The following is a 10,293-nucleotide window of genomic DNA, read 5'->3' as shown; positions in this document are numbered from 1 at the left end:
GCATGTGCAGTTAGACTAGTAAATACAAAATATCTCTTACATCTTGGATGAGCTTATAAATGAGATTTTTCCTTAATTTGTTGATTTTATTTCATAAATTTATATGATCGCACGAAGCGTGACTATATTTACTAATATATATATATATATATATATATATATAAAAGAGGCATAGAAACATGTTGATATGACATGCTTCTAAGTCCACCATTCTCTTTTATCTTTTCTCTCCTTTTTCTGACATTTTTTTTTTCATTTTTGTACATTGTCTATTAAGTAAATGGATTAATAAAATATTAAATATCAACTAAGTAAATGGGTTAATAGAAGTCTTAAATATATAACTCCCAAGTAATTGTCTGATTGAGTAAGGCAAACTAGAAACAAACTAACTAAAGATGTTAAGACTCCATTATGGAGAATAACTGCTCCGTTACATGTCAATATTAAACCTCCCTATTAATTAGGAAGTTTAAAAGCGGCAACAGTTTTATATTTTCAGATAAATATTAGAGGGATAAAATTTAACAATTTAATTAATTGATAGTTATCCCTTGCTGAGCCATGAAATATACTGATGCTTCAAGATTGAGATTTGATGCAAGGTGGTACATGTATAGAACAAATTACAAGGAGAGTGTAGAACTTTTGTGCCAATCTAGAGATATCATGAATATGACGAAATATATGAGTAATCAATGTATTTAAGTTATATGTGGACTTTTTGTTGATTCTGTACATACATGATAAGCAGTGGCGGAGCTACATATAAGGTAGGGGGTTTATTCGAATCCCTTCGATGGAAAATTGTACTATATATACATAGTTAAAATTATTTTTTATGTATATTTAGTAGATGTCGAATTCCCTTCGATTAGTTCGTATGTTCACTTGTGAACCCCTTAGTGTCACTCCTGGCGATGATAAGGGAGTTTTTGCGTTCATATTAGAAGCAAAATAAAAGGTAGAAGCAAAATAAAGGTAAGCAATTATGTGAGAAAATATGCTCTCTCCAGCATATTAAAATTTATGCAACATCTTTAGCAATTTCCTTCTTTCTTCTAATGATGTATATTTTATTTTGTAGGAAAAATCAAATTTACCACTAAAGCAGGAAAAGAATCTGAGGAAGACATTTTTACATTTACGGATGCTGGGAGACAGGAATTTGAGGCAGTTCATGGTAATGAGTTCTTCTAATAGTACTATAATTTATTTTTTTTTGTTTCATTGAATCACAATTCCCTTTAGAATTTTCCTCATTTGATTTCGGAGGTGCGCAATTTTATGGAATAAGCTCCTGATCAATTTAGTGGAACAAACTTGGAGAGCTACGTTTTGGGAAAATATTTTTAATATATAGTCGTGTTTATTAGTAATGGATTTGTATCACGCAAAGTAAAGAGATTTTTTCATATTTTGAAATGTTAATGTCAATAATATAAAGGGTAGCTCGGTGCACTAAAGCTATCGCTATACGCGGTGTCCGGGGAAGGGCCTCACCAGAAGGGTGTATCGTAGGTAGGCTGTTTTCAAGGCTTGAACCCGTGACCTCCTGGTCACATGACAACAATTTTACCAGCTACTCGAAGGCTCACCTTCGTTAATGTCAACAATATATTTCAATAAATTATTTATAGATTATCCTACTTATTTGTAAGCAATATTATTTGATTTGAACATCAATTTAAATGTCCGAAGGAAAAAGGAATAATCGGAGAGGAATGAACAATTGAACGGAAATAACAGAGTAGAAGAGAAGTTAGGTGACAATAAAACTGGACCTAATGAAAGTTATTTTGTGGAGACATTTCTTAACATGTAAGGTTTGATCTCTTTTTTTCTTTATTAAATTTCACAGATAAATCGTATGTAAAATCTTCAATTGATTTTATACCATTAACAAAAAAATATTGGCCTCTTGAATTGAAATGTCAGTCCATGCATTTTACACTATTTTTAGAAAAGGTTTGATGAGGACAAAGAGTATTAGGAGTATCTACATATGTTTTTATTTTACTTTTTTTCTATATACTACATCAAAAGAGAAAAAAAAATTAATTGTAATAGCTTAATTGCCGTTAAATTATATTTTTTTAACAATTATTAGTGACAATTATACTTCAGCACTTTTTGCATAAGATTTTCGTTTTAGTATCTTTTACAAGTTTTTTTTTATAACTTTTATTACCCTTTAGATATGCTTAGATGTAAAAGCAAAGCTATAATTTTTAATTTATCGATTTTGAATCGAAATATTTTTTTAGATTTATTAAGTTTTTGATGTACTATTACATAACATATCAAATGGAGTTTTTAGTAAAAGAATAAAATTATTTGACAAGTATAGAGATATGTAAAATCAAGTATACTTAGAAGGTCAAAATCTTTTGAAGAGAGAAAATTTTGAATAAACTGCACACTAATTGTAAGTAATGACAAAGATTTAAAATATTAAATTTAATTTATTTAAAATTTAAAGTTAAAAAAAGTATTTTAAATAATTTTTATATATCTAACACGATATCTTATAATCCACAAAGTGCGACTTATTTCACTAGTAAAATGACTAAACTTGAATGAGATGGATGTTTGCCACGTGAAACTGTCAAATCAATGTACGTAAAAAGGAGAATACTAAGAAAACGAGGTTGAAATTGAAATATGTCCTCAATTAAAAAAAATGACTAATCTATGTTTTGAAATCGAATTGTAATTAAAATAGGCTTTGTGCATAAAATAAGTGCACTATACTTTTTTTTTTTTTAACGTAGTGAGGTAATGGTTTAAAGTGGACAATGTATTTTTTTTTTTTGTGCACTATTTATTTTTTTCACATAGTACATAAAAATAGTGCACTATTAATTAATTTTTGTATAGTGCACTATTTTTTTGCATTACCCATTTAATTTATTTTTTTTGCGTTAGTAGAAAGTGCACTTTTCTTATGCACTATTCGTTTTTGGTTTCATATAGCTTTTCACATAGCGCACAAAAATAGTGCATTATTAAATGTTTTTTATATAGTGTATTACTTTTAGACACTATTCATTTGATTTTACTTTTTTTATTTTACAGATTATGGAAAGTGTACTTTTTTGTGGATTATCTCTTTTTTTATATATAGTGCACAAAAATAGTGCACTATTAATTATTTTTTGTTATAAATATATTATCATATATAGTGAATGTCTACTTTATCATACATAGTGATTATCTACTTTACCATATATAGTGAATATCTATTTATGAAAAAGTTAGAAAACCAAGGTTAGTTTTTCCCTATAAATAAAAGGTTTTTCCTTCATTGTAATAAACACTTCAAGAATCTCCATGAGAAAAAAAGAAGTCTTCTCTCTTCTCTCTCTATTCTTCTTGTATTTACTTTATATTTCATAACACGTTATCAGCACGAGACTCTGCCTTTAAATATTACTTTGAAAATATCGTGAGGTCTACAAGAAGGAAAAATTTTCTTCTTGTAGATCGTTCTAAATCGAAAAAAATACATATTCTAAATTTTTGACTTTGATGATAAGCGGTAACGAATTATGGGCAAAAGGAGTGATATTCCTTTGGCTTATTTTTCCTTCCATCTTAACAAATTATGATTTCATGATTGGTTAAAACTAAGGAAGTGATTAGTATGTTTTAAATTCCTTATGAGATTTGTTAGTACGTTATATTACATGATAAAAGATAAAGTGGCCAATACACATTTAAGTATTTGACATTTTTGCTTACTTTTAATTTAATAATTTTTATCAATATCTTGCTAAGTTATTATGTCTTACTTTTAATTTAATAATTTTATCAATATCTTGCTAAGTTATTATGTATACGTGGAAGTATATAATAGCTATTTTGATGCTTATTTTAATCATGATTATTCTAATGATAAGATGTTGGGTTCAAGTCCCATCGATTTATGCGTAATAAGTCGTTATATGGATAAGACGTTAAGTTTGAATCTCAATATACCATATTGATGATGTAATGATGGCTAAGGCAAAATAATGTGTTTTGATGAAAAGTCATGAAACTTGTCCATTAAATATGCTCTATTCCATGAAGTGAATATGTAGCAATATATGATAGGTCTGAAAGATGATAATTTAATCCATTTTTGAAGTGAATGTGGTAACAATATATGATATACTTTGAAAGACACATATGCCTCGATGTACTCCTGAAGTAGCAATATCATAAAAGAGGTATAAACTATCAAAATTTGATAGGCTTAAGGCACAATTATATTTCATTCCTAGGGAATTAGAAGCTTATTAATGCAAACGTGTACTTGATTATGATGGTATCACAACTCACCTCCGAAAGAGGCTGAATAATTGAGAAGAGTTATTTTGAAATCTATTTCTAAAGTAGTAAATTCGAAATTTATTCATGTCATAGTAAATTTGAAATTTACTAAAACAAAAAGCACATATCATGGTAAACTTGGAGTTTACTAGAATAAAAGTTTATAAATTGACATAAACGATTGCGACATCCCAAAGATGTGCATACTGAGTATTGAACATATATTAAAGAATTAAAAAATAAATTCTCCATTACTTTTAATGTTCCTTGTTCTCATGATAAGTTGGTTGGACCAACTAATTTTGGGATTGGATCCCTCAAAATATGAAAAGTATAAAAGGTGAATAAGGGTCCGTTCACCTATCATATGATATATTTTGAAAAGATGCATCAATAAGATGATCACGTGTATATTTATTGTCAACCTACAGTTTGACATTTATAAAGTCGTTTGCTCAATAAAATTGAGTTAAGAACATAATTTTCAGATTGTGTGATCAAGACAATTCATCTTAATGATGATAGTTTGGCATTGAATGCATTCGATTAATAGCTAAATCATTACTAATGGGGACAAAACTTCACGTATTGGTCTGAAATATGATATGTTGCATACAATAGCACTTGTATGCCTTAGGCCAATAAATTAAGATTATTTTTTCCTCTTAATTGGTTCAAGATCAGGAACCAACTATTCCATCTGATAGTTAATATGCGGTATACGATTAATGAATATATCATGATGCACAAAGATAGATTCCTTAAAGAAGATGGAGGATGTATGTTAGTTTTCCTAACATAAGGGGGAGATAATAAGCAGCTAAGAAATATATTAAGAATTATTATCAGTTCCTCGTTCAAAAGATAATTCAAGTGAAATACCGAACACATCTCATATTTAAGCTGCAAGTGCTCCTATTTTGTGTTCATAAAGGACAAAGTCTATGCATGCGTGAAGCGTGGTAGATCAATCAATTCCAAATAAAATAATCCTTGAGAAGGATAAGGAGTAAATCATCATAATAAGAAGACAATGTGCTCTTGAATAGCCTATGATATAACACTTCATGAAATCTTATGAGAGGTTTAGGTACCTGAAAATAAAGAAACTATGAGATCTCAAAATGTTATGTCACATTGTGAACCGATACAAAATAAAATATCATTAATATCTTTGATACAATATTGACGCAATATTGTGAAAGATTAGAAGGATCTGAATTCTATGTTTATTCAAGCATGCTGACATAGAAACATTTATCAAGTGATATGAAAGGATGCATCTTGGTATGTATAAAACTTATTTGATTTGTAGTCCAGACACTTGATGATATCAGACATGAAATACTGAATATTGTCACTTGACAAAATTTATATGAGAACTTTTTAAGGATTCAAAATGTTTGAAGCATATAAAAGTTTCTGGGAAACTTATTTATAATTCTTATATTGTATAAGCTTATAGCTTAAAAATTATTGAAACTCTTGGAGAGTTTTCAAAAACAATAGAATAGTTGCTTAAATGAGAAACATGCATAATTGAATAAGGATTCATTCCAAGCTCAAGAAAAGAATGAGGAACTTCTTGGTTATGAAGTATCATATCTTAGTGCAGTTGGTGCACTAACGCATTTTGCAGATACTACAAGGCATGACATAGCCTTTTTTGGTTAATTTGTTAGCAAGGTATATATAGTTTTGCTCCTACTAGAAGACATCAGAATGTGATCAAACATATGAGCTTATTTTATTCTAAAGATTGTAGTCCTGGTCTTATTGGTTATGCTGATGTTGGGTACTTATCTGACTCGTATAAAGCTCGATCTCAAATAACCTATATGTTCACATGTGGGGATACTTTCATATCTTGGAGATATACAAATCAGTCTATCTAGCCACTTCATCGAACCATGCTGAGATAATAGCTATTCATGAAGCAAACCGAGAATGAGTATGATTGAGATTCATAATACATCTCAATCGAGAAAAATGTGGTGTGCAATATGACAATGTACCTACAATTTTAGACGGAGATAATGCAGCATGCATAGCACAACTTAAGGGAGGATTCATAAAAGGAGATAGAACAAAACACACTTCATCAAAACTTTTCTACATACATGAGCTCCAAAAGAATGATGATATTAACGTGCAACAGATTCGTTCAAATGATAATGTGACTGATTTATTCACCAAGTCTCCTTCAATTGCAACTTTCAAGAAGATGGTGTATAAGATCGGGGTGCAAATAAAAGCTCCAAAATAGGAAAATAATTCAAAAAACAAACGAACTACCTGATAATCGAACTGTCAGTCCTAGCAAGTCATAAATGACTTGTGGCAGCTATAGAAAAGCTCTAAATGCATAAAAAGCACAAAAATGAGATAAATGACCTCGTGGGTCATTATACCAAAACATATGTTAAAATTGACTAAAATTTCAGCATATGTCTCTGAAATCTTTTCCAAATTTGCTACCACACCTATGTCGGATTCTTCAAAATGCACTATTTATGGAGTATCCACACACATCTGTCAGCATTTTTTAACACAACATAAATCGAAATACATGTTAAAATTGATTAAAACTGTAGTTATATGTGTCTAAGTGTGAAAGTAGAAGCAGAAAAAGAAAAAAAAACATACTCCATATTTTTGCTTGAAAATAACATAATATTGAATATTCATAAAAAAGAACAGAAAATTTTTCCTCTTATATAGAAGCGAGAATATTGAGGAGCTTAGGGTCAACATGACTGCTTCACTTGTATGCTTAATCTGCTATTTTACGAACTTATCACAAGTTGCCTCATACATAGAGTTCGTTTGGATAGGATTAAAATTTGGTCAAACCAACTTTTAATCTCTTTTTAACTTTTTTAGGTGTTTGGTAACATTAAAAAATATTTAAAAAAGCTAAAAACTGATTAAAAAAAGCAAAATGTGAGAAGTTGGGTACCCCTAGCTTTTTAGTTTTTAGATTAAAATTCTTTTAGGTTTGACCAAAATATTTACTTTTTTCTCCTTTATATTTTCCTTCAATTCCAACAATACCCTGAACTTGTAGCCCTTAAATATATCAATTTTTTTTCCTTTTTCTCTTTGTTCCTTTATTATAATTTATAATACTTTTTCTTCTATTCTGATTTAAGTGACACATAATTTCAACAATCAACCAAATATCACGATTGAAGTAGAGAAATAAACATGCCTTAAATTACCCGTAATAACTTATTAGAAGTGATATAACAAAATTACTATAAAAAACAGTCGTGAAGAAAAATTAAATGGGTCTCATATAAGATGTCAAGTTAATTTAAAAATCAATAGTTAATTTATTATTTTTTATTAAATATTATTAATTATTTTTAATACTTAAATGACTTAGATAATTAATTAGGAGTGAAATAGTAAAATTACGGCTGAAGCAGCTGAAGCAGATATGTCACAAATGTCTATTTTATTTTTTATTAAATATTATTAATTTTCTAATACATCAATGACATATAATAATTAACTAGGGGTGATAAAGTAAAATCATGGAGCAAGCATACACATCGACGAAGAGGTGTCTGCTTTACCGCACTTCTATCCAGTACTAACAATAAATGCTATTTTTTTATCTCAATTTATGTGACACAAATAAAAAGATAACCAGTTATAGTTTTAATATGTTTTTAGATATTTTAAATTGTTAACTATTGTAATTTATAATAATCTCCTTGTCCAAACTTTTGTGACATTGATAGTTATATTTTAAAAATAATTCAAGTTTTTAATTATTAATTTATAATACTTTTTCTTCTATTCCAATTTAAGTGACGCATATAATTTCTATAGTCAACTAAATATCATGATTGAAGTAGATAAACAAACATGTCTTAATTTACTCATAATAACTTATTATAAATGATATAACAAGATTACTATAAAAAATAGTTGTGAAAAAAATTTAAGTGAACCTCATATTAAATGTCAAGTTAATTTAAAACATCAATAGCTAATTTATCAATTTTGTCTATTTTATCTTTTTTATTAGATATTATTAATTTTTTGAATACTTAAACGACTGCTAAACTATATACTTTTATGCACCCTTATACTTTTTTATACATAGCTATGTTATGTATAAGGGTAACAACAGACCTTTTTTTTGGAAGATCTGCTGTAATTTCTACTCCATATACATTGATACGCAATGTATATGGTTGACTCATTCAGCTATTTATACATTGTTATACATAGCTATGTTATGTATAAGGATAAAGACACACCTTTTTTAGGAGATATGCTGTAATTTCTACTCCATATATATTGATACACAATGTATATAGTTGACTTATTCTGGTATTTATACATTTAAGGGTTATGCATAATGTTTGTTAGTGATATGTATATGACTTGAAGAATTCTCCTCTTATTTACATTATATATAAGCATGTTATGTATAAGAATATGTTTCACCATATTTACATCTTATGTAAACATGTTTCACCATATTCATAAGAATATGTTTCACCATATTTACATTATACATAAACATGTTATTTATATAGGAACTAGTTTAGCCGCACGTGCCTCGCACGTGCAACTTTGAATTATTTAAAATTAGACGATTTTATCTATTATGAAGGTTTTTAATAAAGTGCAAAAGTTTAAAATATTTATTTTATTGTAAACACATAGATATTTTACCAAGAATTTTCAAGTGGTTAATGGATCGTTACTTTTACGTTTGTCATGCAGTATCTCTTTTCCTTGCTCTTAGAGGCTAAGAGAGACACATTGATTTAAACTATATTTGTAGTATGACTATTTTTTCTATATTTAAAATCTTTCTTTATTTTTAAAGTTAAATCTTTATAAAATTCTTGATTACTTAAAAATTTTACAATTTTGTTATTTCTTAGATTTTTTTTATTCTAATACTTTCATATTTATTTCTGAATTTTTCAAATCTTCTTAAAATCAACTTTAGATAATTTAAAACTCTTACACTAAAGAAAAAGATATTAATTGTCACTAATTCTAATAAATTCTAATAAGGAAATATTTACTATAATTATTTAATAAAATTTTAAATTCTTAAATATTAAAAAAAATAGTAAAAAGACGATTTTGCCTAAAGCAGAGACTTTTAGTGAAGGGCAAAAAGTCAAAAAATATTTCTACGACCCTTCATACTTTTAATATATTATTATAGATATATATTAAAAATTATAGATTATAGATAAATATAAATATAAATATGTATCAAACAATCTTGGTGGGCTAGTGGCAGCTTATATGCTACTGTCATTCTCTTGTCATAAAAGTTAAATACTGAAAAGAAAAATATATGCTAGTGTCATTTCATTTTCAAGTAAATTTGATAAAACAATAAAGATGAAGTGTAAAATATTAAAAAAAATGCACACATATGCAAGTACACATTGAGTCCGTGAAATAATAAAATTAGGAGTCCTTTTTCCACGTAAAATCTACCTACACTATTGATAATATTTTCTTTTTTACTATATATTTTAGGACTTTAAAATTACAAATAAGTTAATTTTAAATTATCAATTGCATATGAGTCATTAAAAATAAAAATCAAAATAATATTTATCAATTAACATTTTTCTATCAAGAATACATAATTAATTAACACTCAATTAACAGTTGTCTATCAAGAATATATGATAATTTATTTATCGTAAACTTCAAAAATATACTAAAGTTTTTAAAAACTTACCTCAAGTTACAAATAAATTTATCGTTTTAATAATAGATACTATCAAGATTTCATTGAATAAGAAAATTCTATATATAAATTTGTTTTCTCCTATGTACATCTCCAACCTGCAAAAGTAAAAACAAAAGAAAGAAGTAAGTGAACTATTATTAGATTTATATTTTTTACCTTCACAAATTACTTATAAATACTTGAATAATATAAATTCTAAATAAATTAAAGGAAATTAAATTCATACGAAC

Source organism: Capsicum annuum, chromosome 3 (genome assembly GCF_002878395.1).
Source record: "Capsicum annuum cultivar UCD-10X-F1 chromosome 3, UCD10Xv1.1, whole genome shotgun sequence".
NCBI classification, from domain to species: Eukaryota; Viridiplantae; Streptophyta; class Magnoliopsida; order Solanales; family Solanaceae; genus Capsicum; species Capsicum annuum.
Note: the sequence above shows the minus strand (reverse complement) of the source record.